Below are 15,883 nucleotides of genomic sequence, written 5' to 3'. Positions count from 1 at the left end.
TTTTAATTTACCAACCAGACCATACTGAGAAACCTGAATTTTAAGCTATAGGGCAGTTTTTTTTTTTTTTTTGCTTCACAATATTACTAATGCCTCTTAATACCTGAACTGTTAATTACATGAAGATTAAGTCCCCTCACTTTCTGACTTTATTTGAAAAGAAAATATCTCCCTTAAAATGAAAAAATCAGTATTACTTGCCATACACAGAAGGTGACCTTTAAAGTAAATAACAAGAAAAACAAAAAGTTTAAAAACTAGCAATTAGCTGCTTCCTGTGAAGGTCCTCTCCTGTGAAGAGATCATCAAGTGTGCAGGGACTATCAAGGTAAGGTAAGTCATCCCCACATTCGGGACGCTGAGGCAGAAGGATCGTGGCCAGCCTCAGCTGCTTAGGGAGGCCCTTTACAACTTGGTGAGATCCTCTTTCAAAATAAAGAATAAAAAATAGGACTGGGAGTGTAACTCAGAGCTAGAATGTCCCTGGTTCCACCCCCAGTACCACAAAAACAAGAACAAGAACAAAAACAAAAAGACAGATGTAGGGAGAGACTTTCTCCGTAGCCTGATGGGAAGGTTTGGAGCCTTGGCCTTGGGAAGTGCTCGGCCGTGCTGTGGCTCCTGCTGGAGGACCACGTCACACGTGGAGGGTCCTGCAGGTTCTCACATTTGGGGAAGTCTGCTGGAGCCATGGAGCTGCCAAAGTTTTTTGAACACTCAAATGGTGTGGTTAAATATGCATTGTAGAAATAGCCAAAGAAAGGATAGAGAGTAGACCTGAAGAAAGTGGAACCAGAGCAAGGAGATGATTATTAGAAAGTTGTTGCAGTAAGTCGGCCAGCTGGTGATCAGGTCTGAGGAAGAGAGTGACCGGGAGTGAAGAGTGTGAGCCCAAGATGGTGAGGAGGCCGGGTTTACAGGACTTGGCGAGAGATTGGACAAGTTCGGGAAGGAGACTAAAAGTCAGGCATGACTTAGAGAAACCTGGGCAACTGGAAAAACTAGAGGGGGGGGGAATGTTTTATTAGGGGAGGAGTGGCAAATGACAGAGTTCACATGTAGACATTCTTTTTTCTTTTTCTTTTTTAACATGAGCTCACGTTTCATTTTATAGATTTGTCTGATTTTTTTTTAGGGGAATTCTTCAGGTAGTTCCTTTCTCCCCGGTATTTTCTGTACATCATAAATTAGATGTAGAGCCTTAATTATATTTAGGTTCAATATTTTCCCCCCTCAAAATAAATGATGCAGTGGATCAGAAACCCATAATCTCTGGTTGTATTACGGTTACTGATGCCAGATGTGGTTACTGGGTAAAGTAGTCCAGCCAGATCTTTCCATTCTGAAATGACAGTGTTCATTCTGTGAGTTGCAGGTAATATATGGGTGACCTTTGGCACTGATCTTATTACTCTTTCAGTTACGTGGCTTTATTTTTTGAACTTTTTATTGTGGGAAATGTCAAACATACTCTAAAGTAGATCGCGTGGATGGACACCCTCGTCTCCGGCGTTTGGCTTCCACTCTTGTCAGCACAGGTACTTGTTTGTTTTACTTTGATCCTTGTTTACTACCCTACCTTCTCCACTGGATTTTTTGAAGCAAATTCCAGGCATCATACCATTTCACCCATAAATACTTAAGAATGTGAGGTCTCTCAGGTATGTTGTAGACTTGTTGATTTCTGATCAGCAATTTTTAGTTGTCCTGACAAAGGAACAGAATATCGATGGTTAGATCGATTCAGAGTTAGGGATTTTTTTATAGGGAGGTACAGTGGAAGGAGAAAGGGCGGAGCTGTGGATTTTAGTCCTGATGGACAGAAACGAAAGTCCTAGAGGTGGCTGGGTGAGGTAGAAGAACGGAGAAGGGCATAAGGGAGCAGAGACCTGGCCAAGGTCATAGGGCAGCTGTTGGGTAGCAAGAAGGCCAAGTGATGGGCAGGAAGGAATTAGTGTTTAGAGAGTAGGATTTTATTTTATTTATTTTATTTATTTTTTATTTTTTTAGTGGTATTGGGGGTGGAACCCAGAGGCTTTCTACCTCCAGGCTATACTCCCAGACCTATTTTATACTTTATTTGGAGACAGGGTCTCACTAAGTTGCTGAGAGCCTCACTAAGTAGCTGAGGCTGGCTTCGAACCTGTGCGATCCTCCTGTGTCAGCCTCCTAAGCGTGGGGATTACAAGCGTGTGCCACCAAGCCCGGCTAGAGTAGGATTTTAGAGAACATGATTTTGAGATATGTAGTCTCTAGTGATGATAAGGTTTGCATAGGTGCACGAGTAGAATTGAAATCAGAGCCAGGCGTGGTGCACACTTATAATCCTAGTACTTGAAAGGCTGAGACAGGAGGCTTGCAGGTTCAAGGACAGCCTTAGCAATTTAGTGAGGCCCTTAGCAACCTAGTGAGACCATGTTTCCAAATAAAAAAATTGGTCTGGGGGTATAGCTCAGATGTAGAATTCCTCTGGATTTAATTCCAGGTACCACCAAAAAAAAAAAAAAAAATTCAAGTGGGAAATTGTGACCAGGGTTTCGGGTGGTTATAGGTACTGAAGGTGCTGGGGTGAAGAACAAGCTGTCGGACCTGCTGTATGTTAGGAAGGAAGTGCTGTGTGATGCCGTGGAGAGCTGGAAGGTGTGGAGTACCCGCTTTACAGTAGACCTGGGGCACTTTGGAAGGCCGGAAGCCTGTTAAGTGGCAATAGAAGACAAGGTGAGAAAAACAGGAAGCCCAACCTGACACAGATGCTGAGGCTGTGCTCGCTCCACCTTGCCCTCCACTCTTAGGGTGGAGAGAACCTAAAGGAGCAGGCTGGGGGAAGGGGGGATGGGAAAGGGAAAGAACTGAGTTGTGTGGGTGGGGCTGAAGCAGGAGACCTTTGGAGGACACAGACTTGATCACGGACGTGGTGCCAGCGTGGAGGGTTGGCCGGTGAGCCCCCTCGCTGCGTCGTCCCTGAGGGATTGCGGTGTATAGTGGTCCTGATGCTTTTTGATCGAGGTTTATTTTGTTTGCCATTCTCTGCAAGGGTTTGCCTTGTTTTCTGTACACATGCTAACAGGGTTTGGATCTGGGGGCATGTAGATAAGGTGCCTGTCCCTCTGGATAAAGTAACTCCCAGTATTTTTTGCTGCCGGTGACCACTTGCCTATTAAGCTTCTAGAAAACCACTAGAGTCCTGGATTGGAGGGGGAGTGACCTCTTTTTTGAGCTCATCTTATTCTGAACTTTGTCTCTGATATACTAGAGAAGGCCTGTGTCTCTGGGTAGTGGCCATCAAGCTTATAGGAAAGGAACCTGCTGTAGGTTTTAGAGAACTTTGATCGAAAGCCTTGGAGTTGAGGCTGAGCTAGATGTGAAAACTTGAAATGACAATTCCTCCTCCCAAAGATATTATCTCTTGAAAGAATGCTTTGAGGATGGTCATCGCTGAGGGAGAAGCAGCGAAAGGGGGTTGGGAGCAAGGGAGGCCGGCCTGGCTAGATACCAGCATCTCCTGGATGCTGAGACAAACAAGAGTCTGCGCTCGGGCCGGGCTCCAAGGGGGACGATTCTCAGTGTCTTGCCAAACACCTCAGTGCGAGGGAGTGACTGACCCGCACACTTACATGGCTTTAGGAGTTTTAATGTTGAGAGAAAAGTCTGTTAGGCTGCATTTGGAGTTTGTTTCCTGTTGGCTTTGCCAGTATGTGTGCGTGTGCATGTGCGTGAATGCGTGCGTGAGTGTGTGTGTGTGTGTGTGTGTGTGTAGTGGTGATGTCAGCTCTGCTTTATGCATCTTTTCTTGGATGACAGTAGTTGCTGAGTACTACCTTACAGCACATAAAACATTTTCATGTACATTATTTGTTCAGGTTTATATTCTGTCTTTTCCAAAGAATTGATGTGGCTGGCTTCAGAAGATTTAATAAAAACAACACCCCAGCCAGGCATGGTGGTGCACACGTGTAATCCCGTTACTTGGGAGGCTGAGATAGGAGGATTGCAGTTTTGAGGGCAGTCTTAGCAATTTAGCGAAACCCTTAGCAACTAAGCAAGAGCTTATTTCAAAATAAAAGGAATAAAAAGGACTAGGGTTCCTGTAGCTCAGAGGCGGTATGCCCTTTGGTTTAATTCCCCAGTACCAAACCAAACAAAGCCAAACTGCCCACTGTACTTCCCATGGCATGGTAGAAAGAAGGGGAATTTTTGAATCCTTCCTCCTCCTTTACTAGCTATGTGACTTTGGGCTTTTGTTTTCTTATTTGGTAAAAATAGAATTTCTGGAAACATTTACCTCATAGGGTTGTTTCAGAGTATTAAATGAATTAACATAATTAACACATGGGAACAATGCTTGGCACACCGTAGATGCCTGGTAAAGGGAGGCCTTAATCCTGGTAATAACAGAGTAACAGGCCACAGGCAGCAATGAAAAGAAGAGCCTGCAGATCTCCCAGTCTCGCTCATTTCCTTGGTTGCCGTGAATGGCTTTCCACTCTGACTCGAGTTCCTGGGCGGTCTGTGATACCAGGTGTCTCTCAAGGCAGGTAAAATTTTATATTCCTTTAAGTTTTATATTTTAGTGTAATTTATACCAATGTCTAAGATTATGTTGGGGAATAATATTAAGACAGTAATTATTTTCAGTAACCAAGAAGAAGTATATTTTATTTTCTTGTTTTTACAACCACAATGATAGTTTCCTTACCATTTTTACAATGAATGCTTAGGTAGTGTTGTTTTATAGAGATTGCTGATAAAACTCAAATGGATTACATAAAACTGCAACTTGGTAAAAACCAAGGAGCTGAGCTCATGAAATCTGTATAGCTTTCTGGTAACCTAATAGATGAAATGGAGCTGAAAATCCCCAGCGGCACAGACATGCATCCTGTTCCTTAGATGGTCACCCCAATATCTCCTCTTTCCACTAGAATTTCATTAGGGGTTGGAAAGCACTTCAAGGGCCTGAGTTCTGTATTCTTATACTCTCTATTTTGTATTTCCAGCTAAGGGCAGATCCATAGACTTTGGGGAACTAGGAGAAGCTTGGCTTCCTAATAGCAGGTTAGAGCCATAGATCTTGAGTTCTTGCTTGTATTAAAACATTATTAAGCTGGGCATGGTGGCGCTTGCTTTTAATACTTGGGAGTATTTTAATACTTTTAATACTTGCTTTAATACTTGGGAGGCTGAGACAAGAGGATCGCAGGGTCATGGCCAGCCTCAGCTACTTAGGGAGGCCCTCTGCAACATAGTTAGACCCTGTTTCAAAATAAAGAATAAAAAATAGGGAGCTGGGTGTGGTGGCGCACGCTTGTAATCCCAGCATTTGGGAGGCTGAGACCAGAGGATCGTGGTTCACCTACAGCCTCAGCTACTTAGTGAGGTCCTCCGAAACTTAGTGAGACCCTGTTTCAAAATAAAAAATAGGGCAGGGGGTATAGCTCAGAGGTAGAATGCCCCTGGGTTTCATCTCCAGACCCCCCCCCCAAAAAAAAAAAGGGCTGGAGGTGTAGCTTGGAGATAGAATGCCCCTGGGTTCAATTCCCAGGACCTCAAAACCAGCAACAACATCATTATTTTGTTGAATCTTTCTTGTAGCTTTTCTTGTCACAAAAGCCAGGCAGAAGATAGCCCTTTCCTTTATTTGCGTAACTCTTTCTGACCTGAAAATAACAACACCAGCCCAGGGTATTTGCTGAAAGAATCCCACATCACAAACAAATCATGAGGTTATAGTGACCTGGGAGAGTCCTTAATTGGTGGTCGGCAATGATTCCAGAAGGTGAAAACCCACAAGGCAGGCAGGTGGCTCCTCCCAGCGCACCAGGCCTGCCTCCGTCTATGATTTTGTCTGCGTCACCCTTGTGAGGTGGAATGAGGGGAATTTGAGCCACTAGAGGATTTGCACGTGGCCCCCTTTCCCCTCCTGTGCCTTTCCCCTTTGCAGCAGTGATCCTAGAAAACACTGCCAGGATCTCAGTTTTGAACGCACAGAAAAGCTGCTGTCGCCGAGTCTTCGCCGTCATCAAGCATATTCAGGCTCTGGGGTGTGGGGAGGACGCTGACTTTCCAGTCAGCAGCCAGTCTGAAAGGGGAAGGGCAGTTTAAATTCAGTGGTCATTACATTTGCCTGAATGTGAGACTGGCCTGTGGTCACCACCTGGCTTGCCAGTCTTCTCTGCCCCTTCTCTTTGTGAGCTTCTCTAGCCTGGATCTCACTAATTCTAGAGAAGCAGGGTTGCTGGCTGTGCGGACTTGACCAAGGCGACTTTGAGGCCATGGCTTTTGTTTCCACAGTTACCCTCCTCGCCACAGGTAGCTCGATCTTACGCTGGCTTCATGGGGTCTCCGGTCTTCTTCCACCACTCCAGCCACGCCAAAGAAGCCGGGTTCCTTGGCGAGTTCAGAATTTGTGAAATGGAGACTGGATTGGTTTTACTTGTTTATATGGGGTTTGGGAACCGTGTAGTCTTCTCTGTCTCATGAACAGCTCTCCCAGTGGGTCCCCTGCCTCTTACCTTCTTCTTGTTACTGAAAATTCTCAAGTTTGATGAAAACCTCTAAGCCTTGATCTTTCTCCAGTTCTCTTTTTTGTCCAGCTTTTGTACAGTGGCTGTCTGTCTGTCTGTCTGTCTGTCTGTCTGTCTGTCTCTCTCTCTCTCTCTCTCTCTCTCTCTCTCTCTTTGTTTTTCTTTTTTTTTGTGGTACTGGGGTTTGAACCCAGGGACATTCTTTTCCAACCTCCACCCCCAGCCCTTTTTATTCTTTGTTTGGAAACAAAGTCTTGCCAAGTTGCTGAAAACCTCACTAAGTTTCTGAGGCTGGCCATGAACCTGCAATCCTTCTATCTCAGCCTCCCAAGTACTGGGATCACAGGCATGTGTCACTAGGCCTGCCTACTTTCCTCCTTTTGAAAAAATCCTCCTCATAAAAAAATATTTTTAAGAAGCATTCATGAATAAAATTATTTATTAGTGGTACTAGAGGTTGAACCCAGAGGCGTTCTACCTCTGAACTACACCCTACCCTTATTTTTATTCTCTATTTTGAAATAGGGTCCTCATTGTGTTGCAGAGGGCCTCATTTAATAGCTGAGGCTGGCAGCAAACCTGTGATTCTCCTGTCTCAGCCTCCCAAGTACTGGAATTACAGGTGTGTGCCACTACGCCTGGCTGAATAAAATCATTTGATTTAATTGGTGTGTGTAATGTACCATTTTGTGAGTGTGAGCGGTGGTTAAAGTTGCTTTAATTTCTGTGCATTGCACACATTGTTGTAATAAGCTTCCTTGTACAAGGACTGTCAGCAAGAGTTTATATATGCTAGTTACCTAGAATTGGAATTGCTATAGTGGGGTATAAGGTTCTCCTTCCTGCCTGTGGTTTATCTGTTAACTTCATATAGGCTATCATTATGGCATGTATTTTTCAGAGCTTTTGATATATACAGCTATGAGCTGCATAATGACATTTTAGTGTATAATGGGCTGTGTAAATGATGGTGATCCCATAAAATTATATTGCCTAGTGACGTGTAGTTATCCTACAGTTGTGTCACGTTGGCATGACAGCGACACACTCACCTAACAATACATTTATCAAAACATATTCATAGTAGAGCATGTTGGTACACACCTGTAACCCTCGTACTTGGGAGGCTGAGACAGGAGATCGCAGGTTTGAAGCTAGCCTCAGCAACTTAGAGAGACCCTGTTCCCAAATAAAAAGTAAAAAATAGGTCTGGGTTATGGTCCTGAGGTAGAAGGCCCCTGAGTTCCATCTTCAGTAGCACACACAGACACACACACAAAATAAAATAAAAATAAAATAAAATAGGGCTGGGGCTGTAGCTCAGAGGTAGAATGCCCCTGGGTCCAATCCCCAGCAACACACACACACACACACACACACACACACACACACACACGATTCTGTCATTAAGTGACACATGACTCTGTGTGTGTGTGTGTGTGTGTGTGTGTGTGTGTGTGTATTCCTAAATTGTCCTCCAGAAAAATCCTATTAGCACTGTATGAGAGTGCCCAGTTTGCCACCCTCTGCCTGACTTTGGAAATAGTCATGTAGTTATTTTCGTACCTCTTTATTATAGCCGGGAGCTGGCGTTCCCCTAAAGATCTCGATTCCCTTTTCCCCTCTCTTACGTCCCGCCTGCTCCCCTGGTTCTCACCCTGCGCTCCCTGGCATGGCGTCCGCGCCCTGCTTGGCAGCCTCCCCATGGCAGTTAGTCCTCACCTTTACCCATCTCTTCTCCCCTGGTTCTTGGCGCTGTCGCCTGACTCATGACTTCACATTGATTGCTTTCAACCTTCAGAGATTCCAACTGAGAATCCTCCAAGCGCTGGCCTCATCGTCCCTCCGTCATTTCAGTTCTCAGGATCTCCTTTCTATTCCTTTGAGGTCTCTGTAGCATAGCGATACCTTTAGCCATCGCTTGGAGCAGTTCTACTTACAGGATCTGAAGCTCCAAAATTCTCTTCCCTCTCATTTTCTGGGACATTCCTTCATCCTTCCCCCCAACCCCCTGCCGCCCCAGCCCTAAAAGCTAGTTCTGCAGACTTTACCTGCTTGTACAGCCTCTTAGCTGGGCTGGAGACTGCCCACTTATTTTTCTCTTCAGCCCAAATCTCAAAGACAAGATTTCCCATTATTCACTTATGGTTGGCTCCTTTCTCTCCCTCTTGGTCCTTCCTGGTCATGATCAGATTTGCATGCTGTAGCCTCCGGACTTGACTACTGCTTCATCCTTCATCTTTCAGCAGTGCAGCTCTGATGCTGGGCGTGGTGGCACACGCACCTGTATTCCCAATACTTGGGAAGCTGAGTCAGGAGGATCTCAGGTTCGAGGACAGCTTCAGGAAGTAGTAAAAGTCTCACCAACCTAATGGGGCCTTATTTCTAAATAAGAAATAAAATCAGGTTCAGGGTGTAGCTTGAAGATAGAATGCCTCTGGGTTCCATCCCCAGTAACACACACACACACACACACACACACACACACACACACACTCACTCTCTCTCTCTCTCTCTCTCTCTCTCTGTCTCTCTCTCCTCATTCCTTTCTCAGAAATGTCTGTGATTCCCTGAGAAAAGCTAAGATTCTTAATTTGACTCCTGAAGCCCTCAGAGAGTTAACATTTCTCTGTCCTTCCAGCTGCCGCTCTCCTTAGTCTACTTTTAGCCAAGGCTCCATCAGTATGAACATCTTGTTTTCTTCATGTATATTCTACTTTTCCTGTTGCCCCTAAGCCTTTGCTGGTTAGTTTCATCTGCCCAGGAATACCCCTTTATTCTTTTGCCATTTGATCTTCCAGGCCCAGGGCAGGGGCCACCCTTGCTGCTCAGTCTTCTGGATCCTTATCCTGAGGATGGATCTCTTTTGGATGCATTTTGGTGCCTGACCAGCACAGAGGACATTGGTGCACACTTGCTTGCTGTTTAATTCAATGAATACATGATTGTAAATGTGAAAGGAAAGAAGAAACACTATTGTCCTGGCTTATCAGGAACTGATACCAGTCCTCTCTCTGAGGGGGTAAAGAGCCAGACTCGTAGCCTGCCCTGGACCAGCAAAGGTCTGAAGCTGGTCCTTCCCGGGGAGCAGGAGTCTGGTGTGCTGAGAGCTCCATCAGCACATTCTGTGCGCTGTAGGGAAGGGGGTTTCAGAATAGTACAGAAAACTTAACCCAGTGCACGCTCTGGGCAGAGGTAGGTGCAGAAGGGCTGGCGAGCACGGTGACTCTGAGGCCAGGGTTGTATTTTCATCAGGTCTGAACAGTTGCTTTTGTCCTTACTGCCCAGCTTGAGGCTCAGTTGGATAAGGGAAAACACAACAGCATGATATTTACCGTTCTCCCTGCCTTGGGACCTCGAGTCACAGTGTAACTCTTCATCACAACAGCCTGCTGTCTCATTTTGTCCAGCTACTGTTTGTGCTTTAAGGCCTGGCTCACATTTCCTCTCCCAGAGATATGTCACCTTGAGCTCCTCGGATCTGCACAGCCGCCCACCATGCTTTCCAGAGCTTTTAACTGTTGGTTTTTGGGTCTCTTTTAAGGTAGTGTATGAGCCCCCTGAATGCAAGAATCATCCCAGGTTTCTTTCTCTCTGCAGAAAACAAAGTAGTGATCAGTAATTCTTGTTGATTTTCTTTTTTTTTTTCCTTTTCTTTTTATGAGTTTGGGGATGGAACCCCAGGGGCATTTGACCTCCAAGCTACACACTCTGCCCTATTTTTTATTCTTTATGTTTTGAAACAGGGTCTCATTAAGTTGTGCAGGGCCTCACTAAGTAGCTGAGGATATCCATGAACCATAATCCTCAGGTCTCAGCCTCCCGAATGCTGGGATTACAAGCGTGCACCACCACACCCGGCTTCCTGTCGATTTTCTTGAGAGCTTTGATGTTGGAACATGGGATGATCAGTAACAGAAAAACTAAAGATGGGAAATGACCTGAAAGTAAAACTTAATTTTGGGTGGCTCTCCAAAATTGGTCGGGGGAGGCAGTACCTGTTCATCTTTCAATCTCCTAGCGTCCAGGGGAGGAGAGCCTGTTTCTTGAATTCTGTGCCTTTCAGCAATAGTCAGGGTCTGGTCAGTGAGGAGTGAGGTATCGGGACATAACCTCTAGGGATGAAGAAAGAGGTGTGATGGCTGGGGTCTGCAGCCACAGTGACTGACTTGGAGTGAGCTGGCAACCATGCCCCCCCCCAGTCCTTAGGGTACATGGGGGCTGTAGGCACCCACAGCTGATTGGGGCTGGAAGGATCCTTTACCAGCCTCTTTCCTGAGCTGGAAGCAGGACGGGGAACAGCAAGCCAGTTGGCAAACTGGCCTTTTCTGCTTTAAAGTACTTTGTTTCTGTTGCTAACAACAGACATGGGTAGTGTAAATAAAACACAGACACACAGGCACATAGACACATATGTGGAGACTGAAAACTTGAGTTGTTGGGGCAGGGGGAGGGGCTGAGGTAGACAGGGTCTGGGAATGGGTAGCTGAGTCTGTGAAGATGCTGCGGATGCCCAGCCTTGATGAAGGCCCACCGAGAGGACTGGCTGAGTGGGAGGACCCTCCGAGGGCAGGACTGTGGAATGGGAGAAGTGCAAATGCCACAAGGCTTAAAGATGAGGGGCTTGTTAGGATTGGACACAAGTCTGCTCAAGCAGATACTCCACTAACTAGATGCTAGTTATCTGAGGGCAGAGGCAGCTTCTGTCCTTTATTTTATTTACTTATTTATTTTTTACAGTATTGAGAATTAAACCCAGGGGCATTCTACCTCCGAGCTATACCACCAACCCTATTTTATTTTATTTTATTTTATTTTATTTTATTTTATTTTATTTTTAACAGGGTCTCACTAAGTTGCAGAGGGCCTCACTAAGTATCTGATGCTGTCCATGTACCTGCAATCCTCTTGTCTCACCCTCCCAAGTACTGAGATTACAAGCATGCGTCATCACGCCCGGCTTCTCTTGTCCTTTCTTAAGGCTTTACTCACTGGAATGCTGAACATGGGTCAGCAGTAGCTGTCACCTTGCTGGTTGGCCTGACTTATAGAAGCCACCCAAGTCTGTACCCCATAACCATGTGCCTGGTGTTCTGAGTAAGCTCCTGATGCATGTGAGCTTCTGCAATGTGGACTGAGACTGATTGAGCCTCTCTGGAGCTGTGGTCTTAGTAGCAGGAGGCTGAACACTTTGTGCTTATTCAGGAGCTTGGGGCAAATAGATTGCCGTGAGGAGGGCTGATCGGAAAGACTATGGTCTCATTGGCTTGAGTCTCCTTCCTTCCTTCCTTCCTTCCTTCCTCTTCCCCAGGTCAAGCAGGCATCTGTGATTGTATAGAAAGAAGGTCTGTGACTATAGAGAAAGAAGTAACTCAATTGGTATGCATTTTTGAGTTCTCTCTAATATGCATAGTTTGAGCACCTGGGCTGCAGAGTCTCTGATTATTTGAGTCTCAGGTATTTAAAGTAAATCTTAACAGGGCTTTCTTTGCTGTCTCGCTGCTTTCTTGGACCTTGTGCAAGACCTAATGGAATGGTCTGTGTATCAGTCCTAAGTCAGTGTTAGTTTCAGCCTTTCAGAAGCAGTGAGACTCCACTCTGGGCTGGGGGTGAGTTGTGAAAACATGTGAGCCACTGGGCATGGTGGTGCACACTTGGAAGACTGAGGTAGGAGGATCACAGGTTCCTAGCCAGCCTCAGATACTTAGTGAAGCCATCTGCAACTTAGTGAGACCCTGTTTCAAAATGAAGTATAAAAAATAGGGCCATGGGTGTAGCTCGAAGGTAGAATGCCCTTGAGTTCAATCCCCAGTACTGCTGAAAATGAAAGAAAGAAAGGAAGAAAGAAAAAAGAAAAGAAGGAAAGAAGGAAGGAAAGAAAGAAAGAGAGAAAGAAAATGTATGCCCCCCCCCCCCAGGCATTGATTTTCCCTGGGTAGAGAAAATGGATTAGAATTGTCCTCTGGGTTTAGGCTTACACATCTGCTGTAGGGTCTCATTTTTATTTGACAGCCTCTTGGCTGTCTGAGGTAGGCAACCAGAGGGGGCAGTGGACATGATCAGCTTACAGCAGCCACCTCTGCCCAGGGGCTCTAGCTGACTGATGGCTTGGGACTAAGGTGAGGCACCATCACGTGACACTTGTTACTACAGGAGTTAAAGGACCACGGTGCATGTGAATGGGTTACCTATTTTGGTGTGTGTGTGTGTGTGTGTGTGTGTGTGTGTGTGGTTCTGGGGGTGGAACCCAGAGGCTTTCTACCTCTGGGCTATACTCCCAGACCTATTTTATATTTTATTTGGAAACAGGGTCTCACTAAGTTGCTGAGAGCCTCACTAAGTAGCTGAGGCTGGCTTCGAACCTGTACGATCCTCCTGTCTCAGCCTCCCAAGCGCAGGGATTACAAGCGTGCGCCACCACTCCCGGCTCTGAATGGGTTACCTATTTTTAATAATTTAGAAAATATGCCTGATTATCACCAAGTTACTAGTAGTCTGACTCATGTTCTCATAAGCTTTTCTGATAGGAGAGAGGAGGGTGGGGCTACTCTTGGGATCTGAGAATGGCACATTCCCCTCTGAGGCCTAAGGGAGTTGTCTCCCATGTCATAGGACTCGTGTCATCTCTGTAGTCACAGGGTGCAAAGGCTGGGAGCTCCTGGAGAGAGCCCTGGTCATTTTGTCTCTGTTCTCTGGCTTAGGTCAAGGGCGTGAGGCCCTAGCTCGGCTGAAGGAAGTGAGTTTGACAGTGGTCATAGAATATATTCTAAACCACCAAGCTTCTTGGGAAGGCTGAAGAAGAGGCAAGGAGACTTCATCCAACTAGATTTCTTGCAACTGCCTCTCATCTTGGTCCTCACCAGTGTCATAGCCTGGAAGGTCTGGTTGTTGACTTTCCTACCCAAGTGATTCCAGAGAACAGACAGGTTCACACTGAAGCCCTTCCACCTGCCAGGAGCATGCGGGACTGTGTGGTTTTCTTGGCTGTGTCTATAGTAACGGGCCTAGTTCTGGCACAGAAGAGATGTTTGGACATTGTGGATCAAATGGTTTTTCTGTCTGAGTTTAAGGGGGAAGTTGGACTGGCCCTTGGAGCATGAATGGGATTTGAATAATTATAGAGGAAGAAGGAAAACACTCCAGGCTGGCAGTGTTTCGGGCACAACAACCCAGGAGCAGAAATGGACGTGCCTGGAGTAGGAGGTGTCCTGCCTGGAGAGAGAAGTGTAGTTGTGTGTGTGTTTTCTGTGCAAGTCCGTGGGGAACTGAATTGGGGTGCGGTGGGAGGCTAGAGGCTGGCTGAAGAAGAAGGAAGAGAGAAGTAAGCCTGGTTGGAGCTGGAGGATGGGTCTGGTGATGGTCAGTTAGGAGCCCGGAATGATGTGATGATACTGATGTCCCATGATGCTTCCCTGTTGTTGTTTATGAGCAGGGAGGACTGGAGGCGAAAGAATAAAGAGGAAGCCGTGATACAGTAGTAACAACACTCAACATTCACTTAGTGGTTCCTCTGGGCTGGCACTCAGTAAAATGCTTTCTATAGGACCAGGGACCATGTGGTAAACGAAGTATAAAGTGATGAGCTGGGGAAAGATTGCAAAGAAGACAACATAGTTAGCTTCTTCATATTTGGCTATATTTGGCTCTTATTTGGTTGAGCAAGAAATGGCTCCAAGGACATCTTCTTCTTGGGCTCTGCCTCCTGCAACTTGTCCTTGAAGCCCAAGGGGCTGTTATCTGGCTTGGTTGGGGCTGGAGGAGCTTTCACATACTCCCCTCTGAAACTTATGTCCTTGGGCCTCAGCTGGGGTGTGTCCCCAATCCAGCCATCTGGAAGGTCAAAGAAATTAGCCACTAGAATGTACTCATTAGAGCTTGGAGGGGCTGCAATCTGCCAGTGGAATCCTAAGCCTGGGAACTTCTCTTACACGGGGCTTTTCGCAGTTGGAACAGGCTAACTGTTGAAGCACTGACTGCTCCTTATTTGGACACTAAATTTTCCGGGTGAGATTGGTCTTTGTTTTGGGTGAATTTTTAAAGTATCTGATATCCTCGTGAGTGATGTTCAAGGAAATAACACCAGAGACATAGCTTTTTTCATCTGATTCTTTCCTCGGCCTCTTGCTCACTTATCTATAAGACAAGGAGTGTCTTATAGAGAGATGTCCATTTGCCTTGGTCTCCCTAGGGAGCAGGTGGATGACACAAGGGGAATCCATGCCCAGCCGTGGGGTCTTGGCTCTGGGAACCTAGCTGTGCCTGTTGACTGGGTACATTTGTGTGTGTGTGTGGGGGGGTGGGGGTTCTGGGGGTTGAACCCAGGAGCATTTTAATTCTGAGCTACACCCTCAGTCCTTTTTTTATTTCTTATTTATTTATTTACTTTTATTTTTTGCAATACTGAGAATTGAAGCCAGGGGCATTCTACTTCCGAGCTACACCCCAACCCTATGTTTTTAATTCTTTATTTTGAAACATGGTCTCATTAAATTGCCGAAGGTGTCATTAAGTGGATGAGGCTGTCCTCCTCTCTCAGCCTCCCAACCACTGGGATTACAAGCATGTGCCACCGCACCTAGCTTACTTTCTGTTTTCAAACAGGGCCTCTCTAGGTTGCTGAGAGTCTCACTGCTTTGCTGAGACTGTGTGTGTGTGTGTGTGTGTGTGTGTGTGTGTATGTGTGTGTGTGGTACTGGGGGTGGAACCCAGAGGCTTTCTACCGCCAGGCTATACTCCCAGACCTTTTTTATACTTTATTTGGAAACGGGGTCTCACTAAGTTGCTGAGAGCCTCACTCAGTAGCTGAGGCTGGCTTCGAACCCGTGCGATCCTCCTGCCTCAGCCTCCCAAACATGGGGATTACAAGCGTGCGCCACCACGCCTGGCTCTGAGACTGGTTTTGAACCTTTGATCCTCTTGTCTCAGCCTCCCAAGTACTGGGATTAACAAGTGTGCCACCACGCCTGGCTGACTCTATAGATTTGTAATTTATCAGCCCAGCTTCATGTGGGGCCAGGATGGATGGATCAGGGTATAAGCAGCGGTTGGGGAGAGGTGGGTGTAGAGATGCTACCAAGTGCGAAAAGTTTTTTGTGGCACCCACCTCAGTGGGCAGCCGATCCCACCAGAAATCCAGCTCTGTTCACCTTTGGGTGTCCTGAATGACTCCTGTGAGCCTCAGGGACGTGATTCAGTGATGTTGGATCCTAATGGAGGAAGGAAAATCAGGAAGGAGACAGGCGTCTGTCACAGAGGTGACACACAGAGGTGTGCTTTCACCAGCTGGAATTTACCATGAGGCGAGGCAGCCTTCACTCAGCCCTCTAGGTGACTGCTTTGCTTTGCACACTGTATGTGGA

This window comes from Muscardinus avellanarius (genome assembly GCF_963383645.1).
Source record: "Muscardinus avellanarius genome assembly, chromosome: 1".
Taxonomy (NCBI): Eukaryota; Metazoa; Chordata; class Mammalia; order Rodentia; family Gliridae; genus Muscardinus; species Muscardinus avellanarius.
The sequence above is the reverse complement of the archived record's forward strand: the minus strand, read 5'-3'. Positions refer to the sequence as shown.